Source organism: Felis catus, chromosome A1 (genome assembly GCF_018350175.1).
Source record: "Felis catus isolate Fca126 chromosome A1, F.catus_Fca126_mat1.0, whole genome shotgun sequence".
Taxonomy (NCBI): Eukaryota; Metazoa; Chordata; class Mammalia; order Carnivora; family Felidae; genus Felis; species Felis catus.
The window spans coordinates 115,300,572-115,326,465 of record NC_058368.1 but is presented as its reverse complement, the minus strand read 5'-3'; the positions used below and the strand labels follow the sequence as shown (position 1 = coordinate 115,326,465).

General features: G+C 42.8%; 1 protein-coding gene and 1 non-coding gene across 2 annotated transcripts in view; one reads left to right on the top strand and one right to left on the bottom strand.

The window, feature by feature from the left end:
• Positions 1–25,894, top strand: part of SIL1 (SIL1 nucleotide exchange factor) — a 284,915-nt gene that overhangs the window by 19,920 nt on the left and 239,101 nt on the right. The gene's annotated exons all lie outside the window — the stretch shown is intronic.
• Positions 12,054–12,160, bottom strand: LOC111556720. Its single transcript, XR_002736432.1, has one exon. It is a non-coding gene; the product is annotated as a U6 spliceosomal RNA (small nuclear RNA).

Here is a 25,894-nt window from a genome sequence, read left to right as displayed (position 1 = left end):
CTCCTTCCTTAGTATACAGAGAAAGTTAATGCATCCAGGTGGGCAGCCTGAACAGATTCAGAGTAGATTATGCATTCCTGTCCTACTTCCTAACTTCACTCCCTCATAATGATTTGGTTGAACATTTATGGTATGCCTACTGTGTACAAGATTTATGGACATGAAAAAGACAGTTTCTTTATTCCCTCCAATGGCTAAAATTAAATCATTAATATAATGCTCTCTATATAAACAAATAAAGCTCTTTAGAAGATAGGCAGTGTGACACAAAGAATCATTTCAAGGCCATCTTGGGATTCTGGACTCCTTCTGTAGCATGTAGGGAAACATCACAATGACATCAGCTAGAGCAAGACCAATTCTCAGTCCTTCTTGATGTTGAGCAAGTTCCAAGACTTGACTCCCTCCTCACATGCCTCCAATCACCTCTTCATTTGGTTTCTAGACTCAATTAGTCTATTTCCATACCCTTCATTTTCTCACCAACTCCACCCCCATGATGTCCAAATTGGCCCTCTGATGCTGAAACCATTTGCCAGAAATTCATTAAGCTGAACACATGGGAAATTACAGAGGAGATTTCACTTGTCACTTAGGCTCAAATATAGAAAGTAATTTTAAAAGGACAGTGGCAAGAGGCTATTTTTATCTTGCTTGTTTGTGCTGAGTTTTCTTATCTTGCTGTCTCTCACCCTCTTCCTAGCTACCTCTTTTCTCCTTCTTTAAATTGAATGCTGGCCTTTTAAATGTTTGTCTCACATTCTCTTACCTTGTTTTATGGAGTCTTCTCTTTCTGTCATCATTCATTCAGTCAACACATATTGAGTATCTACCAAGTAGCAGGCCGCGTGGTAGGCACTAGGGAGGGATAGTATGATGAATAAGATAGACATGATCTTTACCATTATGGAGATTGCAATCTGGTGAAGCAGGTGGACATCAGGTAGAGTGAGTACAGATTTGGTCGCAGCAAAGACTTGAGAGTTACTTGTGCTTTTTTAAAAAAAACTTTTTAATGTTTATTTTTAGAGAGAGAGGCAGACTGAAAGTGGGGGAGGGGCAGAGAGAGAGAGAGAGAGAGGGAGAGACAGAATTAGAAGCAGGCTCCAGGCTCTGAGCTGTCAGCACAGAACCCTAAGCGGGTCTCCAGGGACCATGAGATCATGACCTGAACCTAAGTAGGATGCTTAACTGACTGAGCCACCCAGGTGCCCCTGCACTTTTCTGATGTTAAGTGTACCCTGCATGTTTGTAGGACTAGGGGATAAACCTAATATTCACAAGGAATGCAAAGAAACCAAAGACCCAGGTTTCTGTGTGATCTAGTCAAGCCCCTTGGGTAGAGAGAACATGGATTTGGGAGTGAGATGTCGATGAGATTCTGGCTCCACCACCTACCTGTCAGCTGTTTGACTTTAAGTGACCTCTGGACTTCAGTACCTTCACCTATAAAATGGGAATTAGAGTCTCTACATTTTAGGTTGTTGCGAATATGAAATGAGATGATAAGGGACCAGGCAGGTGCTCAACCTATGTCACTTCCTTTCTCATGACTCCCTAGCCCACTATGAATCACACAATAAAAAAAAAAAAAAAAAAAAAAAAAAAAAAAAAAAAAAAAAGAGGGGCACCTGGTGCCTCATTCAGTTATAAGTGTCTGACTCTTGATTTCGGTTCAGGTCATGATCTCACGGTTTGTGAGTTTGAGCCTCACATCACGCGGAGCCTGCATAGGATTCTCTGTCTCCCTCTCTCTCTGCCCCTCCCCTGCTCACTCTATCTCTCTCTCTGTCAAAATAAAGAAATAAACATTAAGAAAAAAAAAAAAAGAGCCCAGTTTCTGAGTTGGTGGGAAATGAAGTTCCTCGAATAGTATCCACCAATCATATGCCCAAAGATATGGTTTATAACTATACTGGTTATACTGTAAGTTGTTCTATACATGCAACTTATGACAGTCAAATCACTCCCTTCTTCTGGGGTAAGGGAAAGGCAGTAAAAAATGAAGTTACAGGGAAAAGACTGAAATGAGATATAACAAAGGACTTCCTAGCCATGAGGGCTGAAAGTGTGAGTGGATGCCAGAGGGCGCTGCAGAATCTCCTTTTCTATTGGTGTCTGGACTGGGCTAGGGTAGGCCTACTTGGAGGTCAAGAATAAACCTGCCCGCCTCTTCCTCTCCCACTCAGCCTAGGGAATCTTTGCGGGAGGAATTGCAGTTCCTCTTCCTTTTGCAAGTCAGGCGTGCTCTGGGGAGATGGATGCTGCCAAGAAAGCTTATTGCTTGTGAGGAAAGGAAAAATGGCAGCTGCCATTTCAGACACTTAGTACACTAAATCGAGAAGCTGCTGTTTTGGTTTACCTGGTTCCTCCTCTCTGATAAAGAAGAAATCGCTTCAGAGGTTCCTTGGAGCCAAAAAGGAAGCCCGAGCTCCACCTGTGGAAATTGGCAGAAGCAATTGGTATACCTGGTTCCTCCTCTCTGATAAAGAAGAAATCGCTTCAGAGGTTCCTTGGAGCCAAAAAGGAAGCCCGAGCTCCACCTGTGGAAATTGGCAGAAGCAATTGGTATACCTGGTTCCTCCTCTCTGATAAAGAAGAAATTGCTCCAGAGGTTCCTTGGAGCCAAAAAGGAAGCCCGAGCTCCACCTGTGGAAATTGGCAGACGCAACACTCAAAGGAATAAACTGGGTTTCGTGGGCAGCATCAGAATTCGTAGATGGCTCCCTCCGATCCCTTCCTGCCATCCACTCCTGGGAAATTTCAGGTTGTCTTTGTTCTGCAGAACTCTTTTCGTTTCAAAGGGGATGAGTTTAGTTGTCCTTTTTTTCCTTCACTATTTTTTTTCCTCTTCCTTCCCCTTTCCTTGTTCTTGATTTCCCTCCCCTCTCTCTCTTCCCTCCTTTTCCTTTTTCTTCTCCTTCTCCTCCCTCCTCCCAGTCTCCATTTCACCTGTTGGATCTCATTGCCCACCTCACTGGGATTTGTTTTAGGAACTTTAGAATTCCTTCTTGCTCTAAAGGAGCAATGTTATCCTGATGACAAAGATGGTGTATTATGTATTACAGAGATCAAGACCAACTATAGCCAGGTGCATTGGGAAAGACCTTACATGCAGGATTTTCAGACCCTTTCATATGCTAATAGTTGTGAATGTCCAAGAAGAGTCATTAGAGTATTGGAACCCAATGGGGCGCTTGGGTGGCTCAGTTGGTGAGGCGTTTGACTTCAGCTCAGGTCATGATCTCACGGGTTGGTGAGTTTGGGCCTTGCATCAGGCTCTGTGCTGACAGCTCAGAGCCTGAAGCCTGCTTCAGATTCTCTCTCTCTCTTTCTCTCTCTGCCCCTCCCCTGCTTGTGCTCCCCCCTTTCAAAAATAAATAAACATTAAAAAAAAAGAATATTGGAAACAAATTTCCCAAACCTCTTTGACCTTTTTATCTCCCCCCATCCCCAAGAGCATATCCTGAGACACGTGACATAGCCTTTAGAAAACATTTCAGAAACTATATTATGTGTTAGATTTTTAAAAAATACTGTAACATTCATTATTTGATTTCTATATCTACATTATAGGTAGGACAGGGAGGTTATAATAACTTCACTTTACAAATGAGTAAAACTGACCTCAGAGAGGTTACATGCCTTGCTCATAGTAATGTAGCTAGCCAGCAAGCAACAAAGCTAGGTCTCCTTATATGTGGCTCTATTCTCTCTGCACTGCCTTACACTGCATTTAAGATAATATATATGTGACATCATAACATGACATGTGATTTGAGGCATCTAGAGGATATACATACTACAATTGATGAATTGTAACATTTTGTCCCTATTCAGCTGAATATGTACACATCTGTTATGTGTATCACTAATCACTAGTCCAAGTGTTGGGGCTAGAGCAGTGACCAAAATAGACAAAAACACAAATTATTGCCTTCATGGAGCATATATTCAAGGGGAGAGATAGAAATGAGAAGATAAATATGTCAAATATATTTTATTATATATGTTATATAATCATAAGGGCAAAGGATAAAAATAAGGGAAAAGAATAGGCACACATGGGAGCTGTAGTTCAGGTGTGCAGAGGGTCAAGGAAAGCTACTTTGAAAAGGCTATATGTGGGGGACTTGGGTGGCTCAATCGGTTAAGTGTCTGTCTCTTGATTTGGCTCAGGTCCCGATCTCAAGATTCGTGGGATCGAAACCCGCATGGGGTTCTGTGCTGACAGTGTGGAGCCTGCTTGGGAATCTCTGTCTCCCTCTTTGCCCCCCACCCCCACACTCTCTCTCTTTTTCAAAACAAATAGATAAACATTTATTAAAAGAAAAAAAAAATAAAAGGCTACATGTGAATACAAGACCTCAACAAGATAAGGGAGCAATCGTGCAGAGATTTAGGGGTAGCTGGGAGGGGGCTCCAGCAGACAGAAAAGCAAATTCAAAGGGCTTGAGTGAAGCAGGAGTGAGCCTTGGGTGAGGCTGAGCTGGGGAGAGGGTGGGGTAAGTAAGGGATGAGGTTAAAGAGGTTGAGGGGGTGGGGTCCACATATTAGATGTTATAAGGAAATGGAGTGATATAATGCAGATGATACACCATGATATAATAATAATAATACCATATGACAGATTTATTGTGTTGCTGCATAACAAATTACCCCAAACTTTGAACATTTATCTGAGTTTCTGAGGGTAAGGAAATAGGAATAACTCAGCTGAACTGACTCAGGGTCGCTCATGAGTTTGCAGTCAGGCCGTTTGCCAGGGCTGCAGTCATCTGAAGGCTTCCTAAGAGGATCTGCTTCCAATCTCACTCATGTGGCTGTTGACAGAAGGCCTTAGTTCTTTACTGCATGAACCTCTCCATAGCGCTGTTAGCAACAAGGCAACTGGCTTCCTTCAGAATAAGTGATGAGGGAAAGAGGCAGAGAGAGGGGGAGGGAGAGAGGAACAGCCGCAGAGAAGGGAGCCACAGTGTCTTTTTTAATCTAATCTTGGAAATTACGCACCATTACTTCTGTCCTATTCTGTTGGTCATAGATTAATGCTTGTACTTTGTGGAAGGGTGATTATAAGTGGGTGATTCTCAGGACATGGAGATCATTGGGGATCACCTCCGAGGTTGGCTACCTCAACTGATTTGCGGGAAATCTCAAGCTAACCATTACTTCAAGAAATATCAAAAATAGGTGCCAGGCATTATAGGTGGCCCCTATAACACTGGAGCTCACAACCCTATCTGGTTGAGGCCTGAAAAGGTACCGCACGGCAGGAACTTCAGAAACCCGTTGAGAGTCTGAAGGCCTTATTTCGATTCTACATGAGCAAGCTCATTTCTTCAAAGCCCCACTTCCTCTAGGCCTGGCCTCATTATTTCATTCACCCAATTAATATAACTTGGAATAATCTTACTTAAACCTGCAAAGAAAACAAAATGTTTTGAGGAAAGCTATAGAACTTCAAAGGCAGGCTGAGACCCCTCTGGGCAATTTAACCTTAAGACAACACTGGACTTTGATGAAGGGCAGAGCCAACCTCCTTGTCTCTCCAGAAGCCTTAGGTACCTTCCTGTGAAAGAGAGGAATCCTGCCTTGTCTAAGGAGAATGGTGACAGTGAACAGACCATTGCTCTGTCACTGAGGCCTGTTACTGGGTCCGTCCAGAGACAAAGACATGGCTCTTCTGAGACCTAGGTGGGCCCCCTTCCCAACTGCCCTGCTCTCCCTTGGTTGTGCAGACAGAGTCATCCAGTTTCCTAAATTGAGCAGCAGATGGCATCACAGCCTCAGGAGCGAGCAGCTGAAGCTGCTGGCAAAAGCAGGGCACTATTAGCAACTCAGGCTCGTGCTTGGCATCTGGGGGCTCCTGGGGGTGGGGGCTGCTTCCCCAGCTCTCAGCTCAGAGGAGTTTCTGTGCTGTGCCTGCAGATTGAGATATTGTCAGGCCCACATCTCAGGGAGCAAAGCCTGGAGCCCCCAGTTAGGAAACAGATGGTGAACACAGGGTCTTTTCTATGATCTTTACTGAAAAAGATGAAAATAAGGGACTGCTGTTCCCAGAGCAACTGTATTTTTCCATCACTGCCTGTCCCTATTCCTGAGGGTCGCATGGAGTATATTCTGGTTTGAAGGCTGGTAGGTCCCTGGCAGAAGCCTCCTAGGCCAGATGGGGCCAGAGATAACTTGAGGGATCATTCAGGGAATCCCAAGAGCTCAAAATTGAATCCTCTTTATTCCCCCCAGTGACCCAAATGAGACAGGCAGGGCTCAATCCTGCAGGCTTTTTTATCTCTGCCTTCATCTCCTTCCCTGTCCACGTGTTTGACTCCTCTTCCTCCTCATGTCTCTGTTTGACTTTTTCTCTCCTTACCTTTTCCTCTGTCATTTCTATCCATTTATGTCTTTCCTTCTGTGGATCTCTTTATTTCTCTGTTCCAGGGTAGAGAAAAAAGCCAGTTGCCTGGATGAAGTGGTTGTAGGCACTGGGCTGCAAGACCATCTTCCATCCTCCTCTCTCCCCCCCACTTCCTGCTGCTGCTTGATGGCTAGTCTCGTGGAGACCTAAACAAAGGGAGGTCCAGATGTCACCAAGAAAATATATTCTCTTTCCCCTGAGGCTGTGCTCCTTGCTTTGTAGTTGCAGACACAAAAGCCCTCAGGGGCTTCCCAGTAGGACTGAGATCCACTGAACCCCCTGTTCACTAGGCACCCATATATGCCACTAGAATGTGAGCCTAAGGGCAGGGTGTTGGCTACCTTGTTCACTGCTGTATCCAAAGTATCTAGTATGTAGTAGTTACTCAATAAAAACTTGTTAAAAATAAGAATAAAAAATAGAGGAAGACGATGGAAGGTGAGTGCTGACCTCTGTTTTAGGCCTTGGAGTAGATTCAAGGTGCCATCCCCATCCATAAAGAGAGAGGAACACCCAGAGAAACAATCACCCATAATCCAGAATAGTATGTACGATGTGGTGGTAGCAGAAACTGCAGTGGGTGCCTAAGTCTGCACTGTGAAGACAGGGAAGGCTTTGTTCACTCACCAATTCAACAATTGTTCTGGAAAGTCTATCGGCACTAGACTCTGGATTCTAACTGGGAATAAGGTCGGGCCCAGTTGAGTGTGGGAAACACATGAGCAAACAAATATGTAGTAAAGGACCAGATAAATGCTGTCGTAGGGGAAATAATTGGCAGTGAGGGCAAGAAAGCAGAGGCAGCTTGATTCATCAGGGGGGTTCTGGAAGGCTCTGTGGTGAAGTGAGTCCAGGCCAAGATCTGCCTCAAGGGTGAGTAGAAATCAGCTGGGGGAAAAGGAAGGAAAGGGAGTTCCAGCCAAGAGAACATTATGTAGTCAAGAGAGAACAGGCAAGTTTCAAGGACCTGAGTAAAAGTGTCAGGAAATCTGGCTGGATTACCAGTAGGGTGGTGGGTAGGGCTGGAGGATGCGAAGCAAGAGAAGTGGGTGGGAGTGGGGTGCAAGAAGCACCCAAACCAGGTTGAGTTATGACTTTACCTTCAGCGCATGGGAAACCATTTGAAAATTTTAAGAAGGGAAGTGATAAGATCATGTTTGCATTTTATAAAGGTTACTGTGGGCGCAGTGTGGGCACTGGATGGTGTAGGGCCAGGGAGACATCCTAGAGACTAGTGAGGGAGCAGTCCAGGCAGGAAATGATGGCCTGAGTGATGATGAAATCAGTGGGTCTGGAGATCATGTTTGAGCAAAGCTTGAGGATAATTAGGAGTTTTCCTGAAGAAAAACTTGGAGTAGAGAAGATGCTGGCATTCCAAAGAGAGAAAATGCACATGCAAAGATTTCAAGAATTTGCCATATTTGGGGAAGTGCATGGGGTTATATATATGTAGCCTGTGACAGGGCACAGGTGTAGGTAGTGGGAGATGAGGTAGAGAGGAGCTAACCTTTGCTGAAGAGCCTGGGAAACCCAGGGTCAGTCCACACCCATTTTGTTAGAGTTGGGGGAAGACAGGGTAGGTACAGCCATACTTTCCAGACATCTGAATTATCTGCAGAGGTTCCAGAGTTTCCTGGTCCCTCTAGGCATTTTCAGAACAAATGTGTCACCTAGAAACTAAAAGACAAGGGCAAACTGTATGTCAGGAGGTGAAAAAGGATGTGGGAACTGGAGTAAGCAAGTGGGTCAAGTCAGGAAATGGGGACAATGGGAGACACTTCCTGCCAAGCAGAGAGGTGAGCAAAGATGGGTGAGATAGGTCCCATCAGAACCCAGAGATCCCACTTCCAGCATTGTCTGGTTCCTGTACTCGCGCTTCCCAGTTCTGCCTCCAGGCCTCAAAGACCTTCTTACAGACATCTCCCCCAAAGAAGAGATTAGAAAAAAGGTAGAGAGCAGGGACCAATCAGTGTAATGGTTGAGCAGTTGGGCTCTGCTTCTTCCTTAGTTTGCAATAGGGCAAACCCCTTACTGGGGTCATTTTCCTTACTTGTGAAGTGGGGATGATAATGCCTACTTCATCAGTACTGAACGATGGATATGAGGTAATGTGAACAGGAAAGTTACACAGTGAGAGTTCTCGGTAAATCTTGGGTGTTGTTAACATTTTGGTATGAGACAAATGGGACAGGGGTTGGGGGCAGAGAGAGATAGGAAGGGATGTAAGTAAGTAGGGCTGAATGGAAGAGCAGTGAGTTCCAGTCTATGCAGAATTCCTCAGAATTCCATGGCCTATGGGACAAAATCCTCTACCAAGGCTTATTCCTGCCTACCTGTCCTGCCTCATCCCACTGTTCCCAACCTCACTTTACAGCCTAAACATAATCCCACCACCTATGATTCTCAGAACATAGCAAGTTCTTGAAGCCTTTCCATGAGCTGTTAGGGAGAAAAAATGCCCCTCAAACCTGTCTTCAAATTAAATATCAGGAAGCTGTCAGATACCTGGAACAGATGTTAGGAAGGGACTCAGGGTATGTTTATTATGGGGAAAGGGTGGGGGGCTCAGGGAGGGAAGAGCAGGGGAAAGTTAATATGGTTCAAATAAATGGCATTTGACCTAGTACTTAGGTGAGGCAAAGGGGTGGGCAGGCTGATGTGCATTCTTCTCTTGGTGGTGAGGCCAAGACTGGAGGAGAGGAGAAAAAAGGCAGAGGTTTAAGGGGTTTCAGACCTGCATATCCCTGCTCTTCTGCCTCCTCCCCTGTTATCTCTTTCCTTCCTTCCTTTAGGATCTAAGTTCCCAAGGCAGGAATTGCAAGCCTGAGTGTGTTGCCCACCGGCTTACTTACTCCTGTTAGGAGCTGACACCCCCGGATACAAAGGTCGAGTTATAATACAGTGTGGGGAATGTGTTATGAAGACTTGTGCTAATGGATTATTGGCAGCCTGTGGGCTTTGCAGAGGTAGGGAGCTGGGCCTTGGCAAAGGAATAGATTATCACACGGGAAAAGGTTTCCAGGAGGTGAGCTCCAGGAAGGAGCTCATCCTTCTCCATTTCTCCATCTCCAGAACTGAGCTCCTGTACCTCCTCCCAACCCACCCTGGGATAGTCCATAGAATCTTTGACTATTAGAGCTAAAAGAAATCTTAGTGATCTTTCAGGTCATCCCAGTCTTTCGAATTTTATGTTTGGAGAAACAGAGCCCCAGAGGGAAGAAGAGGCTTGTCTAAGGTCTCTCAGTAGATGAAGAACTCCGTCAGATCTCAGAGTTTCAGACTTGTCTCTGCTCACATTTCCTAGTTCTACTTTGCCTCAACCTCAACCCCTTTGGCCCCCATCCTCCAGCCCCACCCACAGGGGCTGGGTTTGTTTTTTTTGCTTTTGTCTTTTCTGGGTGAGGATCGAGAAGGATTTTTACCTAACCCCTTGTTATCCAAAAATAATAACTGCGAGTATTCCTTACCGAACATTTACTATGTGTCAGGCACAGTTCTAGGTGCAGGGGATATAAACTAAACAAAGTTTCCCCTTGCATGCAGCTCACATTCTAGGGTAGAGACAAAAGTTAAATAAACATGTAATGTGGTGTCACCTGCTAAGTAAGTGCTATAAAGCAAATTGAGGTTGGAAAGGAGGGTTGAGTGTGACTAGAAGGAGGCTATTTTAGATAGTTACCTATCTAAATGTATACTATCTGGATGTATTTTTTTTTAATTTTTAAAGATTTACTTATTTGTTTTTGAGAGAGAGAGAGAGAGAGAATGAGCTGGGGAGGGGCCGAGAGAGAGAAGAAGACACAGAATCTGAATCAAGCTCCAGGCTGTGAGCTGTCAACACAGAGCTCGATGTGGGGCTTGAACCCACGAACCATGCGATCATGACCTAAGCCAAAGTCGGACACTCAACCGACTGAGACACCCAGGCGCCCCTATCTAGATGTATTAGTTACCTATTGTTGCGTAACAAATTACTCTAAAGCTCAGAAGCCTAAAACAGCAATAAATTATTGTCTCACAGTTTCTGAGGGTCAAGAATTCAGAAGTGGCCTAGATGGGACTTTCTTGATGCTGCGGTCAAAATGTCAGATGGGACTGCAGTTACCTGAAACCTCAACAGGGGGCTGGAGGACTCTGTTCCAGGATGGTTCACTCCAATGGCTGTTCGCTGGACACTTCAGGTGCTCACCCTCCTCCTGGGGCTGTTTGAGTATCCTGGTGACATGGCAGCACGTGTGTTCCTAAGACAGAAAACAAGGGAGAAGACACAATGTCTTTTTTAAAAAAACTTAATATTTAGGAATAACTTTAGATTTACAGACAAGCTACAAAGATAGTACAGAGAGTTCCCGTACATACTTCGCCCAGCTTCTTCTAATGTTAATCTTATATAACCATGCTACATTTCTCAAAATCAAGAGATTAATGTTGGTACACTACTATTAACTAAACTACATACTTTATTCAGATTTTACCTGTTTTTCCATTAATGTCTTTTGTGTTCCAGTACCCAGTCCAGGAGATTATGTTGTGTTCAGTCAGTATGTTTCTTTAGTCTTCTTTGATCAACAATAAGAGTTTCCTACTCTTTCTTTTTCATCATCTTTTCTTTTAAAAAAATTTTTTTTAATGTTTATTTATTTTTGAGAGAGAGAGAGAGAGAAAGACAGAGCACGAGCAGGGGAGGGACAGAAAGAGAGAGGGAGACACGGAATCCGAAGCAGGCTCCAGGCTCGGAGCTGTCAGCACAGAGCCCAATGCGGGGCTCAGACTCATGAACTGTGAGATCATGACCTGAACTGAAGTTGGACGCTTAACCGACTGAGCCACCCAAGTGCCCCTCATCATCTTTTCTTTCAAGTTTTTATTTTAATTCCAGTTGGTTAACATACAGTGTAATATTAGTATCAGGTGTACAGTATAATGGCTCAACACTTCCATACATGACCTGGTGCTCATCACAAGTGCACACCTAATCCCCATCATTTATTTCACCCATTTCCCCCATCCACATCCCCCCTAGTAACCATCAGTTTGCTCTCTATAGTTAAGAGTTTGTCTCTCGGTTTGTCTGTCTTTTCTCCCCTTTTCTCATTTGTTTTGTTTCTTAAGTTCCACATATAAGTGAAATCATACAGTATTTGTCTTTCTCTGACTTTTTTGCTTAGCATAATACTCTTTACCTCCCTCCACAATGTTGCAAATGGCAAGATTTCATTCTTTTTTGTGCCTGAATAATATTCCATTGCATATATACGCACCACATCTTCTTTATCCATTCATCGATCGATGGACAGTTAGGCTGCTTCCATAATTTGGCTATTGTAAATAATACTGCTATAAACCTAGGAGTGCATGTATCCCTTTGAATTAGTGTTTTTGTTTTCTTTGGGTAAATAAATACCAAGTCATGAGGTTGCCAGATTGTAGGGTAGATCTATTTTTAACTTTCTGAGGAACTTCCACACTGTTTTCCACAGTGGCTGCCCTGTTTGCATTCTCATTAACAGTGCAGGAGTGTTCCTTTTTTTCCACATCCTTGCCAACACTGGTTGTTTCTTGTATTGTTGATTTTAGCCGTTTTGACAGGGGTGAGGTGATATCTCATTGTAGTTTTGATTTGCATTTCTCTGATGGCAAAAACATGGAACACCTCATGAATTTGCGTGTCATCCTTGTGCAGGGGCCGTGCTAATCTTCTCTGAATCGTTCCAATTTTAGTATATGTGCTGCCAAAGCAAGCACTGTTTTTCATAATCTTGACAATTTTGAAGAGTACTGATCGGGTATTATGTAGAATGTCCCCACATTTGAGTTTGCCTGATGGTTTCTCATTGCCAGACTAGGGTAATCCCAATGCCTTTTATGACCTTGTCTTACAAGTCACATGCTGTTACTTTTACCGTATTCTATTATTTAGAAAGTAGACACTAAAGCAAGCCAATACTCAAGGGGATTGGGGAGGATGAAGTTCTGTCTCTTGAAGGGAGGAGTCTCAGAGGTTTTGTGGACATATTTTAAAATCACCACAGGGGAGTCATGGAAGGCCTCCCTTATACAGTGACATTTGAACAAAACTTGAAATAAGCAGGGGGCCAAACCATGGAGAGATCAAGGTAAAGCTTTGTAGGCACAGGGGACAGCCAGGAGGGCCTGAGGCAAGAGTGTACACAGCAATGTTTGAGAATATGTCAGGCAGCAAGGGGAAGAATGGTAGGGCATGAGGTCATTAAGCTTGTGCACTGTGGATTAAGGAGGTAATGTAAGGTTTTGTAGGACATAGTTAGGATTTGGATTTTATGCTGATGAAATGGGAAGCTATTGAAGGGTTCTGAGCAGAACAGTGACATGATTTTAAAAGGATCACTCTGGCTGCTGTATGCATATACCGCAGATGGGAAGGGCAGAAGTTGGGTATCAAATGAAGAAGAACTCAGTGTTCTTCCAGAAGGAGCCTCTTTCCATAGTCGAGGGGAGAGATAATGCATATGCTCTCAGTCCCTAACTCAAGGGCCATTATGAGGATAAAAGAAGATAACATAGTTAGGGTATGTAGCACACAGTAGGTGTTAAGCATATCAAAGTCTCAATGAATAGTGTCCTTGAGGAAGAAAATAAGTACCTTCCATTTTCTGGAAGAAAAGGAAAGTCTGGACATTGTCCTTCTTTTATGTCCAGCATGTGGCCTGGCTCTAGGGATACAGAGAAAAAACCGAGTTCTTGACTTTGAGGAGCACATACTCTGGTGGGTTGAACTTTCCTGCAAGAAATAATCCCACCTCGACTGGCCAAGTGCTACAAGGATTTGGTACAGGAGGCTCTGGTAGGCCTAGCAAGAATGCCTGATTTGAGGAAAATACCATAGGACTCATCTGACACCCAACTTCCACCATTGCCACCTGTAGTGTATTCATAGAGAAGCCAGACTTCAAACTCGAAGCTGTCTGAATCTTGGGACCCATATTCCTAGCCACTTTGATACACTGCAAGCCCTGTGGTGACATGGTCCTCCTACACTTATCCATTGGCCTTGACATTTATACCCTCAGCAGACGCTGTTATTCAATGGATTGAGGAACTTTCAAGATCCTAAAGAGAGAGGGAAAGCGAGGCTTGTTATCTCCCGATTCATATTTACTGCAAATAACATTAAATAGCACATACGCTGGGACAGGAAATAGCTCTCTGTTGGGTAATAGCTTCCTGTGGCCTCAAGGCTTTGGTGAGGCTTGTCTGGATAAGGATGTAGGAAGGTCAGTGCTGTGCTTCTGGTACCCTTCCCTCACAGGCCCACCAGCACTGGTTCAAAAACCCTGTAAAAAAAACTCTGTCCATTTTATAGATGGAGAAAAATGCCCTTTGCAGGGAGAAGGCTTTGGGACAAGACTGGACATGCAACAGTAGAAGTTGGCCTCTGAAATTACCAATTTCAATTCATTTGGATGAGCTCTTCTCAAGAGAAGCATGGGAAAGAGAAGCAAGAGGGAAGAAGAAAAGAAAAGAATAAGAGACAGAAAGTGAGGAGGATACAATTAGTGGATGCCGAATTAATTGTGGGACAGAAAGGGGCGGAACATCTGAGGGAAGTTAAAAAAGAAAAAAAGAAAACAACTGGAAAGGATGGAGGAGAAAATGCATTTCTTCTTCACTAAATACACAGCAGCTGATAACAGTTCCCTCCGTGTGTATGGCAAGAGAGTGCACCTCCAGTACCTGCCCTCAGTCCACCTTTGCCATCACATCACCCTGTGTGGGAGGCAGGGTGGTGCTCACTCCCCAGGAGCTTCTTATCCCTTCATTCCTACGACAAGTATTCTTATTAAGAATCTACTTGGAGTGCACCACTTGGGTGGCTTGGTTGGTTGAGCATCCAAATCTTGATTTCGGCTCAGGTCATGATCTCATGGGTCGTGAGATAGAGCCCTATGTTGGGCTCTGTGCTGACAGTGCAGAGACTGCTTGGGATTCTGTCTCCCTCTCTCTCTGCCCTGTTCCTGCTTGTGCTCTGTCTCTCTGAAAATAAATAAATAAACATTAAACAAACAAACAAAAAAAGAGAATCTTCTTTGGGTCAGAAACTGCTCAAGGTACTGGGGATAGAGCTGTGAACAAGGCAATAAGTACTTAAGTGAGTTAATAACCCCATTGGAGATAGTGGCAAATACTATGAAGAAAATGAAATGGGGGTAACAGAATGGGGTGTCGGGAGACTGCCCCCAACTAGGGTGTTGTCATCTGTGCAATGGAGATAATAACAGACTGTTCTCACTGGGTTGCTGTGAGGATTAGTGGAGTTAATCCATGGAAGCGATTAGCACAGTGCCTAGTACAGAGTGAGCTCTCATTGCTATTGTCCTTCCTTCCCTCCTTCTTTCCTTCCTTCCATCTTGCCTAAAGCTCTCCCTTTCTCCCTGTGTCTTCCCCCTCATTCATCTGTCTTTTCAGATCTCTCCTCTTCCTCCCTTTCTCCTTTCCCTCCTTTCCACCCTCCCTTCATAGGGCAATAGCCTTGCTCTTTCCTCCCTAAATTGAAGGACAGTAGTGTAGTAAAACAAATCGCTGTCAACAAAGTACATTTCCACTGTATTCATCCCCGTGCAGAGAAGATTTATCAGGGTCTCTCACCCTGCACTGTTATGTAAATGTGGTAATCCAGTGGAAATATGATATCTGAGGAGTCTGAGGATAAAGACACCATAAAAACTATCAATTACCCAGTGGAGCTTGGGTTTGGTTAACTCACTCACTGCCTTGTGTGTCTCCTGCCTTTCCCTCTCTAGGGGGGAAACTTGATAGGTGGTGACAGCTTATAAAAGATGCTTTTTTTCCTCCTTGGGTCCTAGGAGGTCATCTCAAGGACCAAATTTTGTAAAGTGCCTGAGAAATGTTAAAGCACTACATAATTCAAGGGTATTATTATTCTCTTGTCATGTGGGCCATCTCCATGCCTCTTTGGTGTGACAGATGTCTGCTCTGTCTGCAAGCCTGGACTGACCCCATGCTTGGGTATCTGTAACCTCCTTCTGCTGCCTGAACCTATAAGCAATGCTCCTTTTTTTCCCCTCTTTCTAGGTAACCCCTGGGAACCCAAGAATCTCATTGATGTTTGTCCTAGGAGTTTAATAGGAAGTTAACCTCTTGAGAGGGATGAGAATCCTGAGTAGCCCACCACATTTTCACCACTCAGGAGTAAAAAGTGGGGCAAGAGCCATGGGGAATTAGGAGCGAGGCCGGGGTCAAGGCCCTCTGCCCCTCTGGACCTCAGGGCAGCTGTACAGAGAGTTTCAGGGATGCATGTGCTGCCCTAGAAGACTCAGAGGCTCTGCTCAAAGAGGCCTACACTGTCCTCCATCCCAAAACAGGCAGAGGAGCCTGGTGGTTCAGAGCCCAATATCTGAGTCCTGGGGTTCGATCCCCGTTCTGCTACTTTCTAAATTATTTCTCCCTTATTTTTTTCAGTTGCCAAATGACAGTGATAATAGTATCTTCTCATCTAGTTGTTGGGAGGAATAAATGAAACAAAACTTGTGAAGCACTTAACATGTCATAAAATAATTTTGTTGTGGTTTTAAGTGTTGCTTGGAAGATTTTCTACAGCATAGGCCCTGTTCCTCAAAGGCCTGGCCATGGGGATATAAACCTTGCCTGACCACCTCCACTAGAAAAGGGTACCTAGGTCTGGGTTGTGCCTGCTTCTCTTGGGAACCCAGCAGCCCCATAGAGGCTGGAGTTGAGGGACTAGAAGAGGCAATGGAAAGGAAAGAAGAGTTTTGGGGGAGGTGGGTGTTTCTTACCCAGAAATGTCAAGAGTCAGAGCTTCTAGCTCTGGGAAGGGAGGTGGCGGGGGAGTGGGGAGGAGGGGAAAAAGATAGGATGTCTCTAAGCTGCCAGAATCCGGATGGGGCTGTAGCTCTGGGGCTCTGGCACTTCCTGCCACCCCCAGTCTTAGGAATGAGTCACTAGAGGGAGGAATGATGGAGGTGTCATGCTCTGCCCACAGATCACTGGGCTGTTCCCCAAAAGAGGGCTGTTGGGAGGGAAAAGGAGATCTCGAGGCCTAGGGGTGGAGAGGTGCTAGGAACAAGGGGAAAGAGGAGGAGCTCCTAAGGTTCAGCTCACCTATTGGAAGGCCAGGGAGGCAGGCCCTAGCCTCAACCTCCTGTGCCAGCTTCACTGCCCATCCTGGCCACTGCTCTTTTGACTTTTGCCTTTGCCTGTGTTGGGTTGGTTCTATCCAGTTTCCCCACAAAGGGCTACTTCACATCCTTTTGGTCACCAATGGTGGGGAAAGGGACAAGGATCCATTTGTCCCTTTGCTGTCTGGACAACCCTTGAAGTCTCATTTCCCTTAAAAGCCTTTGCCTCTGACCCTGAGCAAATTGTCTATAACTGTATCATAGCGCCTGGCTCATTTTGTTGGGATTATTTTTCTTCAGGAATGCCTGATTCCTTAGACTTCCAGCTCCCAAAGTCAGGGACTTCTTTATGTCCCAAGAGCCCAGCCAAACATTAGGCATAAATGTATGGATGTGGCCTTGGCCCACAAAAACTATTTTTTCTCCTTTCTTCGCTCCCTAGTTACTGCTATTCCCTGACTCTTTATGTTTTCCATTTACTGAGTACTTATTATATGGCAGGTCCCTTTATATCTTAATTTATTTAATCCTCACAGTGATCTGCCCTAGATGAGAAAGCTTTACAGATGGGAAAGCTGAGCTGAGTGAGATTCAGTAACTTGTTCAAGGTCACAGAGTCAACAGGTGCCAGAACTAAAATGTGCTAGCAAAGCTCTCAGATTTTTTTGTTTTGAGAGTCTTTTTTTTTTTATTATTAAAAAAAAAAATACAACCATGAGAGGCATCTGGGTGACTCAGTCAGTTAAACATCCAACTTCAGCTCAGGTCATGATCTCACAATTCATGGGTTTGAGCCCCGCATCAGGTTCTCTGCTGTCGGCACAAAGCCTGCTTGGAGCCTCTGTCTCCCTCTCTCTCTGCCTCTGTCTCTATCTGTCTCTCTCTCAAAAATAAATAAACATTGAAAAAATACAACAATGAGATCACTTAGTTGTAACAATTTGATACAGCGTTTTTAGTTGATTTTTGAGTTTCTTGTTGCTTTTCTTCATATATATGTAAATACATATAAATATACATCTTTATTGAGATGTAATTTGCATGCTATACAATTCACCCTTTGAAAGTGCACAATTCAGTGGTTTTTGTTGTATTTACAGAATTGTGCAACCATCACCACAATCAATCCTAGAATATTTTTGTCACTGCAAAAAGAAACCCTGTACTCATTTGGAGTTATTATCCATTTCCTCTCGATATCCTCAGCCCTAGGCAACCATTAGTGTACTTTCTGTCTCTCTAGATTTACTTTCTCTGGACATTTCATATAAATGGAATCATACAATATGTGGTCTTTGTGACTAACTTCTTTCACTTAGCATAAAGTTGTTAAGGTTCATCCATGTTGTAGTGTTTATCAATACTTCATTTTTTTCACTGCCAAATAATATTCCATTAACATTAGTGAAATGAAATAATAGTATTCCATTGTGTGGATATACATGGAAATACCATGCAATACTATGGTACATTATCCATTTATCAATTTATGGAAATTTGGATTGCTTCCACTTTATGGCTGTTATGAATAATGTTGCTATGAACATTCATGTACAAATTTCTGTATGAACACCTGTTTTTGGTTCCCTTGGGTATATATCTAGGAGTGGAATTGCTGGCCCATATGGTAAGTCTCTGTTCAGTCTTTTGAGGAAATGCCAGACTATTTTCCAAAGCAGCTGTAGCATATTACAATCCCACCAGAGGTGCATCAGGGTTCCAATTTCTCCATCCATCCAACATTTGTTGTTATCAATCTTTTTTATTATAGCCATCGTAGTGGTGTGAAGTAGTATCTCATTTCTCTGATGACTAATGATGTTGAACATCTTTTTATGTGCTTGTTGCCTACCTCCTTTAGTGAAATATCTATTTAGATCCTTTGCCCATTTAAAAAATTGGGTTGTCTTTTGTTATTGAGATGTGGAGTTCTTCATATATTCTAGATTCAAGTTCCTTATCAGACATATAATTCTGAGATATATATTCTCTCCCATTTTGTGTCCCCCCCCCCACTTTCTTGATGGTATCCTTTGAAACACACACAAAAAATTTTAATTTTGATTAAGTCACATCCAGCTTAGCTTTTTCCTTTACCCTTGTCACTTGTGCTTTTGTTACCATACTGAAGAAGGCTTTCCCTAACCCAAAGTCAGAAAGACTTGCTCATAATTTCTTCTGGGAGTTTTATTGTTTTAGCTGTGTAAGTCAATGGTCCATTTTGCGTTAATTTTTGTGTATGCTATGGTATGAGGAAAGTTCATTCTTGTGCATATGGATATCTAGTAGTCCCAGAACCATTTGTTGAAAAGACTATTTTTTCACCAAAGAATTGTCTTGACATAAAATCAAGTGACTCTAAATGTGAAAATCATTTGAAAATCAACTGACTATAAATATGAGGGTTTACTCTGACGTTTCAGGTCTATTCCATTTATCTACTTGTCTATCCTTATATCAGTACCACACTGTCTTGATTAATATAGATTTGTGTAAGTTTTGAATTCAGAAAGTGTGAGTCTTCCAACTTTGTTCTTTTTTTTTTTTTTTTTTTTTTTTTTAAAGATTGCTGCGGGTATTCTGGGTCCCTTGCATTTCTATGTGTTTTTAGGATTAGCTTTTAAATTTCTATAAAGAAGCCAGTTCGGATTTTGATAGGGATTGTGTTGAATCTGTAAATCAATTTGGAGAGAAAGCCCTCACTCTTAATGAGGACACCATCTATCATTTACAATGCAAAAGGAGACAGAAAAATCATACAAGAGGAGAAAGAGAGAGAAAGAGAAAGAGAAAGGGAGGGAGAGGAGAGATGGGGGGAGAGAGAGAGAGAAGAGGAGAGGAAGGGGAGGAGGAGGAAGAGGAGGAAGAGAATTAAGGAAGAGCAGTGGTCATCCATATGGAATAAGCAGAAATGAATCCAGATGTGGGGAGGCCCCAGGTCAATCAAGAAACAGAATCTTGGGAACACTGAATTCTCCATCACCAGATGCATCTTCCATTAACCCAATTTCAGTTCATATGTTAGTAAATGGTACAGCTTCTTCCTCCCCAAGACATTTCTTTCTTTTCCCTAAGATCTCTTCCAAATAACTAGAAGATATGAGGATGCTTTATATGCTTGATTTGTGGAATTTAATGGAAGTTCCTGTTAAAAAAGCCCCAAATCTCAGTAATGAAAAGAAGTGAATGTCGTGCCCCCCCCCCCCCCCCCACTTTTCTGCAGTAAGAAGTGCTATAGTCCTTTCTTGGTGAGTATTAGGGAAATTAGCCTGCCCTGAGATCTCCTTTCTGGAGAGACTGGCATATGACAGGTGTGCATGGGTCTTAATGGATACTTTGGGGGCATGCAGGGTGGGGAATGGGGCTGCAGATCTCTTATAGCCTCATGATCTGATGAATTTAGGTAGGCCCAAAGTGTCTTGCTGTAATCTGTACCTTCTGTATCTCAACCAGACCATCCTTCTTACTAAGCTGTGAGGGAGTAAGGGTATGGGAGGTGGGGATACAGGCTGGAGAAATGAGCTTAATTCCCTCCTAGTGGATGGAGAAGGGATGATTGAAATTGCTCATTTAGCAAACGATTTAGCCTGCTGTAGAAAATCCTATTAAATGACAATTCTTATCTCAGTCCCTGGCTCCTGGGAAGAGCAGCTCTGGGCTTTGTGAAGACCAGGGCAGAGTCTTCTCTGAATCCAGCCAAATAGTCACCACCAATAAGAAGCTAAAATCTGCAGGCAGGGAAACTTTACCAGGTTTCCCTGTCTCTTCCCACCCCTTCACCCTAGTCCCTCATATCATCCGTCAATTATCTGGTTACTTGAGCCTTTTCTCTGCCCTTTGTAATATAAATAGCAAGCATTTTATGGGTCCCCATTAAGCAATGTGATCAGCATCAATTACCTAATGAGACTCTGGAAAGTCGTGATTTAAAATCCTGTCCTCAATTGTGATTTGGCTTTGTCTGCAGCCAATGTGATAATTGCAGTGACATCCAAACTAATGGCGCTCCAGATGTGGGGCCTCTGCTGTCAGCCTGGGTTTGGCCCTGGGGAAAATTCACCCTCTGCCAAGGGGGCTGATCTCTTTACTTTTTCTGAAAAGGAGAGTTTTACGTGTCCTTTCAGGGCTCAGGGGGGTGATGGCACAGACCAGGGCACAGTTGTGTCCTATAGCTTCAGGGCCTCTGGTTGTGGAAGGCTAGAGGAAAGTGCAAGGACACAGGAGACTATCAGCTCCAGAGGGTGGACAGTTTTGTCTGTTTTATTCTCTGCTGTTTCCATAGAGCCTAGACTACCTGACACCTAACATAGTAGGGGCTCCATATATACTTGATGAATGAAGGAATAAAATCCTGGGATGGTCCCTTAGCCAGCAAGCCCTTCTCTTTGCATATTTAGGTGTAGTTCCCTGGAAGATGTGGAGAGATTTTTGTGCTTAGCGGTGATCTTTCCAGTCTGAAGATTTAGTAATTGCCCATTTGGACTGGTGGCCTAAGATACAAATATTTGATGTTGACAGTCTGAAGGTTTTCATTTTTCTCTCTAAACATTCCCTTCCCCATTCCAATTAAGGATTATATTCTGGCTTTCCCTGCCCCGCCCCTGCCCCCCACCCCCCAGCAACACAGCAGCACAGCAACCACAGATAAGGTGGTGCTTATCTTCCTCACTTTTCCTTCTTCCTTCCTTCCTTCCTTCCTTCCTTCCTTCCTTCCTTCCTTCCTTCCTTCCTTCCTTCCCTCCTTCCTTTCAAGATTTATTTTGATTTATTTTTAAGTAATCTCTACACCCAACTTGGGGCTTGAACTTACAACTGCAAAGTCAGGAGTCACATGCCCTACTGACTGAGCCAGCTAGGCACCCCTTCTTCCTCACCTTTCTTAGCTTCTCCCTTGGAACCATTTGCTGTATCAATTTGTCAGTTTTCAGTAGTCATTTATTCTGTGTCTTAGTAGCATTTGACTTAGTTGGTCCCACCCTTCCTGTTTTTCTTTTTAAGTTTATCTTTATTTATTTTTTGAGAGAGAGAGAGAGAGAGAGAGAGAGAGAGAGAGAGAACTAGTAGGGGAGGGACAGACAGAGAGGGAGAGAGAGAATCTCAAGCAGGCTTTGCACTGTCAGCACAGAGTCCCACTGAATCCATGAACCATGAGATCATGACCTGAGCTGAAATCAAGAGTTGGAAGCCCAACCAACTGAACCACCCAAATGCCTCCCCACTCTTGCTTTTGAAACACTATCCACTTGGGGCACCTGGGTGTCTCAGTCAGTTAAGCGTCCGAATTCAGCTCAGATCATGATCTTGCGATCTGTGAGTTAGAGCCCCAAGTCAGACTCTGTATTGACAGTTCAGAGCCTGGAGCCTGCTGCAGATTCTGTGTCTCCCTCTCTCTCTGCTCCTGCCCCGCTCACGCTCTGTCTCTCTCACTCTCAAAAATGAATAAATGTTAAAAATAAATAAATAAATAAATACATACATGCATACATACATAAATGAAACACTATCTACTTGACTTCCTGGGCACTAACACTTTCATGGATTTCTTCCTGCTTTTCTGGTAGCTCCTTCTCCTGTCTTCATGCCCTCTACCTGTTCAAGGTCCCAGGGATCTGTTTTCTACCACTCTCATTTCTAAGTGATTTTCTCTAGCATCAAGCTTTAAATACTCTTTATTCTGAAGACATTTAATTTATATCTCTAGTTTGGACCTCTCTTTTGAGCTCCCAATTTAGTCATCTAATGCTTACCTGACATTTCCCCTTGTTTGTCTAATAGGAATCTCAAACTTGATATGTCCAAAACAGAATTCTTGATTCTTTGACTCTCCTTGCCCACCATTCCCTGTACAATCCTAGAACCCAGTTCTTTCCAGGTAGCATCTCCATTTATCTGCTTGCTCAACTCAGATACCTAGAGGCCTGCCTCTTGATTCCTCTCTTTCCCTTAGTCTTTACATTCAGTCTATCAGCTCTCTGTAAGCTAGGTCTTCTAAATATGATCTGTGTCTGACTACTTCATACCAACTTTATCATCACTGTCCTGATCCAAGCCATCATTCTCCTTCCCTGAGGTTACAGTAGTAACTTCATAACTGGTCTCCCTAATTCCACCTTTGCTCCTTACTTTATATTCTGTTTTCAATTCAGAAGTCAGAGTAATCTTTTAAGAATATTAAGTCAAATCATATTTCCTTTCTGCTTAAAGTTGTCCAATGAAAAGGTGCTCAACGTAATTGTTTATTCATCAGGAAAGTGCAAATTAAAACACTTTGAATAACCATTATATACTCATCTGAATGTTAAAATTCTGACAATACCAAGTATAGGCGAGGATGTGGAACAACTGTAACTCCCATTCACTGCTGTTGGAAATATAAACTGGTAAAAGCACTTATGTAAACTCTCAATTTCTACTAAAGCAAAACATATACCTTCCCTATTATCCAACAATTCTACTCCCAGGTATATACCCAAGATAAATGAACACATATGTCCACAAAAAGGACATGTGCAAGAATGTTCATAACAACCTTATTTATAATAGCCCAACTGAGAAACAACTCAAATGTGTACTAACAGGAGAATGGCTAAATAAGTTGTATATTCATTTAATGGAATACTACACAGGAATGAAAAAAGAATGACCTATGAATATATATAAGCTGATGTTGAACATCTGGTCTACTGAACTGTGAGAAAATACATTTCTGTTGTTTTAAGTCACCAGGGTGCAGTAATTTTGTTATGGCAGTCATGGGAAACTAATGTACTTACTGTGGTTTAAAAGTCTCTATATGATAGGTATAAAGTTTCAGGTTTGTAAAATGAAAAGAGTTCTGGAGATTGTTTGCACAATAATGTGAATGTACTTAACAATAATGAACAGTACATTTAAAAATGGCTAAGCTGGAAAATTTTATGTTATGTGTATTTTACTACAACTAGAAAAGAAAATAAAATTTAATTTAAAAGGATCTACATGATCTCACCCCTTTACCCCAAGTAGCTTTGCAACTTTGCTGCAAGCTCACTTTCCTTGAGCATATCAAATATACCCTAATCTCAAGATCTTTGCGTTTAATGGTCTGCCTGCATGGTAACTCTTTACATTAATATCTGCACTGCTCATCCCTCACTTCATTCAGGCTTTTCTAATATCACTTTAGAGAGGCCTTCCTTGACTATCATATCTAAAATAGGCATCAGGGGTGCCTGGCTGGCTGAGTCGGAAGAGCATGGGACTCGATCTCAAGGTCGTGAGTTCTAAAGATTGGGTTTAAAGATTACCAAAAAAATAAAAATTAAAAAAAAAACCCTTTAAAACAGGCACCATTCCATCACTTGCTATTTTATACCCTGTTTTATTTTTCTTCAAAGCACTTTTTAAAAACTAAAATTTTTACCTTAGAATAATTTTAGATTTGTAGAAAATTTGCAAAGCCCGTACAGAATTCCCATATACTGTATACCCAGTATGCCTCCCATCCTGCCATTATCAACATCTTTTAGTATAGTACATTTGTCACAACTGTTGAGCCAAATTCTAATATACTATTATTAACTAAAGTCTGTATTTTATTCAGATTTTCATCTGATGTCTTCTTTTTGTTCAGGATGCCACATTTCATTTAGTTGTCACGTCTTCTTAGGCTCCTTTTGACTATGACATAGTTTTTCAGACTTCCCTTGTTTTTTTTTCTCCATCCCTCAAGACTTTCCTTGTTTTAGATGACCTTGACACTTAAAAATTTTTTTTTATGTTTACTTATTTTTGAGAGAGAGAGAGAGAGAGAGAGAGAGAGAGCTGGGGAAGGGGCAGAGAGAGGGAGACACAGAATCAGAAGCAGGCTCTAGGCTCTGAGCTGTCAGCACAGAGCCCAACGCGGGGTTCAAACTCATGAGCTGTGAGATATTGACCTGAGCTGAAGATGGACGTTTAACCAACTGAGCCACCCAGGCTCACTTGACACTTTTGAAGATTAGTGGTCAGGCATTTTGTAGACTGTCCTTCAATTGGGATTTGTCTGAGTTTTCCCTATGATTAGATTAGGGTTTCGTGTTTTGGGGAGGAAGGCTATAGACATGACATTCTCACCACATGGTATCAGTTGACATGATTTGTTAATGTTCAGGTTAACCCTGATTACCTGGTTGAGTTTAAGTTTGCCAGGTTTCTCCGCTATGAAGTCACTCTCCCATCTTCCCTGTCCTCCTTTCATTCTGTACTCTTTGGAATGAAGTCACTATGCACAGCCCACATTTAAGGAATGGGGAGTTGTGCTCCACGGCCTTGAAGGTGGGGTATCTATATACATTATTTGGAATTATGTAAAGGGGATTTGTCTCTTCTCCATTTATTTATTTAGTCAATTAACTTATTTTTAATTTTTTTAATGTTTATTTTTGAGACAGAGAGAGACAGAGCATGAACAGGGGAGGGTCAGAGAGAGAGAGAGAGAGAGGGAGACACAGAATCTGAAACAGGCTCCGGGCTCCAAGCTGTCAGCACAGAGCCCGATGCGGGGCTCGAACCCACAGACCGCGAGATCATGACCTGGGCCGAAATTGGGCGCTCAACCGACTGAGCCACCCAGGCACCCCTAGTCAATTAATTTATATCAGTATGAGCTCATAATTACTTATTTTACCCTTCAGGTTATAATCAATAATACTTCATTTGGTTGCTCAAAATTTTCCAGTTTTGTTTACTGGGAATGCTTTCAGTTAGCTATGTCCCTTTGATATACTTCCATCACTGGATTTTTCACTGGATTTCCTGCCCCAGCCCTAGAATCAGCCATTTCTCCAAGGAGCTCTGGGGTCTTTTATTAGAAAGGAGTTTCACTACCTGAAATTATATTACTGTATTTCGTTGCATCCTATCTGTATGTCTCACTAGAACATTAGGTCCTTAAACAGGACCTTTTCTGCTTATTCACTGCTAAATCCCCATTACCTAGAATAGTATCTGGCACACAGGAGGATATCAATAAAACTTTAGTGAATGAATGAATAAATGAATAAGTCTAAAGTATTATTCCTTTTATGTACATACATTCTTTTTTTTCTTCAATATATGAAGTTTATTGTCAAATTGGTTTCCATACAACACCCAGTGCTCATCCCAAAAGGTGCCCTCCTCAATACCCATCACCCACCCCCCCCCTCCCTCCCACCCCCCATCAACCCTCAGTTTGTTCTCAGTTTTTAAGAGCCTCTTATGCTTTGGCTCTCTTCCTCTCAAACCTCTTTTTTTTTTTTTTTTTTTTTTCCTTCCCTTCCCCCATGGATTTCTGTTAAGTTTCTCAGGATCCACATAAGAGTGAAACCATATGGTATCTGTC